General features: G+C 39.3%; 1 pseudogene; it reads right to left on the bottom strand.

Moving 5' to 3' along the window:
• Positions 1–1,635: 1,635 nt before the first annotated feature.
• LOC128311789 (bridging integrator 3-like) lies at positions 1,636–5,393 on the bottom strand (annotated as a pseudogene).
• Between the last annotated feature and the right edge of the window lie 2,763 nt (positions 5,394–8,156).

Genomic DNA, 8,156 nt, shown 5'->3' with positions numbered 1-8,156 from the left:
ACCACAAGTACCTCCAGATATTGCCACTGCCCCCTGGGTCAGGGGTGGCAATATGTGCCACTGGTTGAGAACCACTGCTCTGCAAGGTTATCTGCTGCTTGAATTCTGAAAACAGATCCTCATTGACAGCATTGCCAGTAAGAAGTCATCCTTTTCAATACTGAATGTACTTCAGTTCACAACCATAAGTGGACAAATAAATCAAGTGTAACTTACATACTAAACCTCAACAAATTCAGGATAAAATACATAGAAGAGTTTCAAGTAGGTTATCCCAAAGAACAAGAGGAAATATATTATTTTGAAAGGCTTGTAGGATTCCTGCTGGTGTCCAAGAGAATATATGATCTGCACAGACAATAAAATGAAGGAAAGGAACATAGAAACAGACATCAACTCCACGGCTATCACGGCCTTCCAAGCTGCTAATCTCCTAAGATTTCTCTGAAAAGACAAACCATATGGAGAGCTTGTTACCTGGCACTAGTGTTTATGAGTCCTTGGATAGTGATACAGGGCCTTGGGAAGACTCTGGCCGTCAGTGGGGGAAGAGTATAAAGCTGGAGGAATCACTTTCAGCTAATGCATAGGTGTCTGGTTTCTTACAACACAGAATTAAGGGAGTCATAATCTTGTAATGGGTCCACATATGTGGCCACTGACTGCATCCTTTGAAACTCTGATTTCAAGAGACCATGGTTACAGGGTGCTAGCTACTATTAAGCAACCCAAAGGTACCATTCCATTGCACACACTCTCCTGGCAGCTGCAAGGTATCTAGAAATTGTCCCAGGAGACCACCTCGACCTGCTTCTGGAGACTTTCCCCTGAAAAGCAGCTTCGTGGTATTGTTCTCTTTCTGACCAGGCCTAACTGCCAGCACAAAATCCACTGTTCTGGCTTTGAGGCCTATGAATAGTTCTGTGATATTTTAAGTGGTAGGATATTGACCTAGTTGAGTCCTGGTTACCTGGGGAAACAACAACTTGGGGTTTTTCCTTGCCCTTGACCTAATGGCTACAAGTGGGCTAAACTAGCCTTTGTTATGTTGGGAGGCTGGAGAGAGGAGCCTATCCAGGCTGGAGGACCATTGCCAGGGCAGGCCAACTTCCCAGATTCACACGTTCTGGGAGGGCAGGGCTTCTTCCAGGGGCAAAAAAAAAAAAAAAAGAAAAAGAAAAAGAGTCTTTGAAGTGGAAAGGAAATGAGGGTCAGTGAACTCCCCAGGATGGGTCTTTTGGAGGTAGATGTAATCTTAACCATGTAAGCAAGGCTAAGACTTCAAATGAGTTGGCAAAGCTCATGCCCTTTGAAGCCTGGAAGCTTGCTTTTGGCCCTAGGCCAGGATGCACTTTGGGCAGTTCTTCGGAAATAAGAAAGCCTCTGGGACTCTTCCTATACTGCTTACCTGGGTCTGGAGATTCTTGCTACTGGGTGGGGAGAGCACTATCTGCTTGAGGCTTTTGGTGTCAGGCTCACTGGAAAAGACTGCTGAGGTAGAGTGGGAGCTGCCTCTATCCCTAGCCTTCTCCCATGGGAGGGCTTTTTGCTGAGCTGATGCCTTCACCAAAGCTTGAAAAGAGTGGAAAAATTGACTAGTGTCCTAGGAGTCTTCCAAAGGTGACAGGGATTCAGTTACCAGCCACAACAGAGGAAGGCTCTGAGGTTACTCAGTCTGGCCTCATTCTCCCACTCCCGCTGCTCATCCAGGTATCCAGGCTGGCCAAGCTATTGGGTCAAGTCTCCGAAGATCTTATGCATTTCAGGCTATTATATCACCTGTACTTAAATCAAGGGCTCAAAGCTGAGCTAGAATTAATGTAGTGAACTATTGTAGAACTGCTATCTTATACAGGAGCTGCTTGTTCTTGGCTTTAGAATCATCCCATGCAGGCCAAAGCTTTGCTTAAGCTTGGTGGAGTTTCGCCGGCAGTGGCCCCAACTTATCCTTTTGCTTGTATTTTTCCACCTTGGCCTACAATCTCCTACAATCTTACCAGGACTGCTCTGCCATTTCACCGGCATGTAAGGTTAAGGAAGACACTGCCAAACTTTTTAAAGGGCTCAACCACAGTCTTCTGGATCTGGTTCACCTTTTTCTGGTTGAGGGCATCCATCCATTTGTGGCCATGTCCAGTGCTGTCACCAAGTTCAGAAAGCCCTGGTCTTGCTCACAAAGAGGGATGGAGAATAAGTCCGAGGGTATCTCTCTCCTCTTCATGTCTTCTTCCTCTTGCTCTGCTCTTCCAGATGCTAGAGTTTTCCATACTTCCTCTCAAAGTTTCTCTCCACTGTTGTGGAGAGAACAACACTGTTGTTGTTTCCTGGGCTGCCCAGGAAGTTGTTTCACTTACAGTTAAAAATTATGCCACGGATTAATTCAACACAAATATATGTAGAGGATATTACACATGTAAAAAAATCTTGCAGAGGGTTGTATCAATGCAGAAACAAGAAGCTAGGAGCAAGGAAGCATTCTCCCCTACAGGTTTCAGAGGGAATATGGCCCTACAAACACTGGATTTCAAATTTTGTGCCTTCAAAACTGTAACACAATAAATGTTTATTGTTTTAAGTCATCTAATTTGTGGCACTCTGTTACAGAAGCCATAGGAAACTAATGTATATCCTCTACACAAACAACTGCCCAGCAAATTAGAGCATTTCAACTCATTTGTGTTGTTCTAAATTAAACTCCTCTGTGAAGAATGCTCTTCACTATTGCTGGAGGTGCTCAAACACAGGAAGACCATTCGGTGGTGATGTTGTTGAGAAATTTAAGTTATTTCTAAGATTCCCACCTAAACCAGATTTTCTGACCTTCAGTAAGATGTGAAGACCTTGGAGGGGATGCATTCTGGGTTTATATTACAATGTTTGGAGGTGGCTCTGACTCATGTTACTAGTTCAGTCAGGGTTTTACAAATTTGCCCCGTCTTGGGGAGCCTGGGTGGCTTAGTCGGTTGAGCGTCCTACGTTGGCTCAGGTCATAATCTCGCGGTTCGTGAGTTTGAGCCCCGCATCGGGCTCTGTGCTAACAGCTCGGAGCCTGCAGCCTGCTTCAGATTCTGTGTCTCCCTCTCTTTCTGCCCCTCCCGTGCTCATGCTCTGTCTCTCTCTCTGTCAAAAATAAATAAACATTTAAAAAAATTTTAACAAATTTGCCCCATCTGATGAGCTCTGGCCATCAATTAGGAAAAGATTTTTTAAGTGCTGCTAAGATCTTTTTCAATGATATATCCACTTTTAAACAATATTCACCTTCAATGGGCATTGTGGATTTAATTGCTTTGTCTGTTTTTTGCCATTTTTTAGCCCTAGAGGGAAAATGTGTGTTTCAGATATAAAATAACCCTCTTGAACCAAGAAAGCAAGAGGAGACTCACCCAGGCACTCCAACAGAGTCCCAAACTCTTCACCTCCTCTTGGATGACATTAGAGGACAACGGCTGTGGAAACTGCCAACATTATAATGAAGCAAACTGCACCAATTTCAAATTTCTCCCCCTGGGTACGTTTCTTGTTGGAAATGAAGCCCCCTGCCTTTTTATTGTTAAAGAAGTCTCTTTTCCTTTCTCCCGATTATCCCCCAGTATTGAATATTGATTTATCATTTTCATAAAATTGCAAATGGGGGCCTGTTGCCTGAGACCAGTCATAAATTATGAAAATGTGTTCAGCTCCCCTGGAGGGACTGACTTCTTATGGGGAAGAGTTTCCCAGAGCTAAACTTAAGTGCTTTGCATGGGTTTGCCAGGTTTGATGTTTCTGACCCTCTGATAAGGAAGGGATTAACATTTGCTAACAACCTAGTAGGGACCAAATTCTTCTCATGTTACTTAATTTAATGCTATTAACACAATGGTGCATAATCACCCTCTGCTTTGACAGAAGACAAAACAGCAGTCCAGGATGGTTTAAAGACTTCTGCGGAAGGGACATAGCCAGGTTCAAACCTAAGTTTGTCTGCTTCCTGAAATTTAACGCCTTCCCATGTACTGCATTGTCTTTCATTCTAAAGTGGAATAGTAATATCTCAGGAGGGGTGGATAGGGTAGTTTTCATTAACATCAACGTAAGCCTTAGGCTCTTCAAGTTCTGATAGATTTGCTCCAAGGAGCCATTAAGAAAGGCCACTGATCCAAGGGTTATAAATTAACACTTTCTTCATACAGAGCTATAAGCAGCTATTTAAAACCTGGATAATATCGTCCTTAAAATAAGTATCAGTTTTCTGGGTATTTATGCTCTGTCACTCTTGGTTTTTCCATCCTTGACTCCATTAATAGAATTTTTCTTAATTCCTTTTCTCTTTTTATGGCTTTGCAAGGGGCTAATTTGCAGGCAAAATTGCTAATTTTACAGTTGCTTTCTGCTTTGTCAGCATGAGGCTGACTCTCAGAGTTATTAATAGAAGAATAGGATTCCCTTTTCATCCTTTTGCTCTTGACTGTTGTAGGAGGTGGGACAAAATCCATTATTTAATAACATTTGTTCTTCTTGAAAGGTCATCATTCCGGCCTTTCAGTTTCCACTCAACTATAGCAGTATCAGCAGCAACAGCAGCCACTTTCTCTTCCTGAAAGGCTTCTGGAATTCTTCCAGGTTATACAGTTGATGTAAAACTGTCTTTGAGATCCACCTTGGGAATGGGGTCCAGCTGGGAAATTTTCTCAGTATTTCTGTGCATTTTCTAAGGAGTAATTTCTAGCTGTAAGTATTCATAAGTGTCCCAGTCACCTACACTCCTGGAATTGATACTGAATTCGGGATACTCACTTAGGAATTGCATCTGGCCACTAAAGCAGAGGATAGAAATAACAGTGTCCAAAACAAGATGGAAATTGATGTTTTGCATAAAATATATCTTAAAGTAGACACTCAGGATTGGTACAGTAAACTCACACTGTCATCAGGGACCCAGGGTCCTTCTGCTGTCCAGTTTTATTGTCACTATCATGTGGTTTCCATCTTCAAGGTTGACCTATGGTCTCAGCCACTGCTCCCAGGACTGTGAATATATGATTCTAAGAAGGTCAGAACATATGAGCAAAGAGTAAAAAAGGACAGATTGAGCTGTCTATCTGTTTCTGATGGAACTTTCCAGCAGTCCTCCTAACAATTTCTGTTTGTGTCCTCAAGCTGCAAAGGAGGCTGGGAACCACAGTGTTCTGTCTGGGTGCTTGCTGCCTCTAATAAAACCCAGGTTCTCTTACTACAGAGAAAGGGGAGGACAATATTAGAGAGGCCAGCTATCTGCTGCATAGGACCAAGAGAATGACTAAATAAATTAAGCCAATGTGACTTTATTAAGCACCTATTTTGTTTACAAATGAATAGAAAGTTTTGATTCATTTCTTTAAGGAACCAAAGCTTACCTACCTTTTGCTCATGCCTTCTTCTTAGCCTAGAGTGCTAAGGCTCACCTAAAAACGTGCTCACCTAAAACACGCATTAATTATTCATTTCCTGCTCACCTAAAAACGTGCATTAATTATTCAAAGTTGTTCTCAAATATCACTGCTGTCCGATGCTTCCCTGAAAGACTGTTCCCAGGAAGAATTCATTGACTACTCAGCTCTGTCCCTATACACTTTATCCTTACTTCTATTATGCCACTTCCTCAGAGGTGGAGACGGTATACTGAAGTGAAGAGAGGCAGGTACCACACCCCCCACGTCTGCCACCTACTAGCATCGGGCCACATACTTTTGCCCTTTGAGTTTTCTGTCTTCAGAATAGAGATAGAGATTGCTCAATTCCACCTCTAGGGCTCTTGCAAAGATTAAATGAGATAATGTGTGCAAAGCACAGTTTCAGGCAATACTTACTTTAGTTTATCTCAGCATGCTGTTTTATGTGCCTTTTATGAGTTCCAGAAAAAAGAAATAAACTTCTAAGCCACTATTATTTTGTGGGGTTTCTTTTTAGAACAATGAACAGAAATTTAATATTCTAATTAGTAAAGTTTGTGGAGATCTATTATTTAAATACCTTTCCTTAAAAGCCTATTTAAAGATACACCTCATGGGGCACCTGGGTGGCTCAGTCAGTTAAACGTCTGACTCAGGTCATAATCTCCCCGCTCGTGGGTTTGAGCCCTATGTTGGGCTCTGTGCTGACAGCTCAGAGCCTGGAGCCTGCTTCAGATGCTGTGTCTCCCTCTCTCTCTGCCCCTCTCCTGCCCATACTCTGTCTCGTTCTCTCAAAAATAAATAAACATTAAAAATTTTTTTAAATAAATAAGTAAATAAATAGAGATATACCTCATGCAAAGGAGAAATATATCAAAATTCAGTGGTCAAAAGTGGGGAAGTTTAATATGAAAAGACACAATGAACACTAACCCATGCAGCCGAGAATTGAGCCTAAATAATGATAGTTAGAAAACCATCTCTTGGAAATCAAAAATACATAAATGTGAAAAAACAATAGATTAAGTATAATAGAAAGGCATAAAATGTCCAGATCATACAAATAGAAACAAAAAATAGAGCAAAAGAGCATTAATTGATGAAGGTAAAACCATGTGATTTGTCTTCATTTTTCACCAGTGAGTTAATAGAATTATGTTAGAATAGATAGGATTTCATAATATAGCACATATTATGAAATATAAATGTCAGTTACTTAAAGTTATAAATATAATTCTGAATGGAGCTAAAAGCCAACTGTATACCTTTCAAATTTCTAAATGAGAAGAACAATGACAAAATTCTCTACCTATGAATAAAGGTAAAAATTTTTAATTTTTTAAAGTTTATTTATTTATTTTGAAAGAGACAGAGACAGTGTGAGTCGAGGAGGGGCAGGAAGAGAGGGAGAGAGAGAAACCCAAGCAGGCTCCGTGCTGTCAGCACAGAGCCCAACACAGGGCCCGAACTCACAAAACCATGAGATCATGACCTGAACAGAAACCAAGAGTGAGATGCTCAACTGACTGAGCCACCCAGGCACGTCAAGATGAAATTTTTAATGGAAGGAAAAAGGACATATTCTTTTAAAAATACCAGATGTAAATGGAAAAGACAGATGTAAAACTGTAAGAATTTTGTTAAAGCAATATTTGGTAATTACAATAGAATAAATAAATTTTAGTTTAAATGTTTACATTAAATCAAAATAAAAAGTGATACGTCTAAAACAAAACATCTTCAAAAAAACTGATGAAAAGGAAGGGCAGATGAAAAGCTTGACTAATAAAAAATAAGAATACATTATTATTATTATCAGAAAGACTTGGAATCAAGGTAAAATTGATTAAGCGTCCTAGATAAGGAGGTTTACTAAAAACACAATATCATATGAGACAGTAACTAGTGACTTTTAAAGTACTCAAATAAGTTGAACCAAGTATATAGAGCAAAACTCATGAAAATGGAGGCTAAATAGCTCAGAATTTCTGGCCACAGAGCACTCAAATAATACAAAAGTAATTTCAAATAATAGGTAGATATAAGTAAGCTAGAGAAATAAATACGTAAATAAATAAAAATAGAGCTGAATCAAATTTTATCATCTGTAAATATAAAATACACATTCTTTTTATGGACCCATGGAATAGCTTTAGTAATGATCACATATTAGAAAAATTTTAAAACCTCCATAAAACTCAGAAAATAAGACTATCACACACTATACTTTCTGGCAAAAGTGTGATAATACTAAAAGCTAATAAAGCAGACATAAAAAAATTCACGGTCTCTTTAATTTGGATGTCAAAAGGAAAGATATCTAGAAAATACCTAGAAATATCTGGAAAATTACAAAATTAAAACACTAATATCGTAATGCATGTAACTTTGCCAAAAATGGACTATAAGAAAAATTCACAGAATCTAAGTAAATTAGAATATATTAATTATATATTTAATTAAGACTTAGAAAATAGATTAAACAATCTAATTGCTGACTAAATCCCAGGAGAGTTCCTTTGAAGAAATAAATGAAATAAATCAACCATTATTATTTTGAAGAAAAATAAGTGGGAGAAAACAAAACATATGAAATAAGGGATGAACTGGAGACAAAGGTCTTGAAGTTACAGGGGAAATTAATGCAAATGATATTTGTGCAATCTATTGTAAAAAGTTTTTAGGTTCTGGATGAAAGTGACTATTTTCTAGGGAAATACATGGCTTTAAAAGTAGATTCAA

This window comes from Acinonyx jubatus, chromosome C1 (genome assembly GCF_027475565.1).
Source record: "Acinonyx jubatus isolate Ajub_Pintada_27869175 chromosome C1, VMU_Ajub_asm_v1.0, whole genome shotgun sequence".
Classification (NCBI taxonomy): Eukaryota; Metazoa; Chordata; class Mammalia; order Carnivora; family Felidae; genus Acinonyx; species Acinonyx jubatus.
The sequence above is the reverse complement of the archived record's forward strand: the minus strand, read 5'-3'. Positions and strand labels throughout refer to the sequence as shown.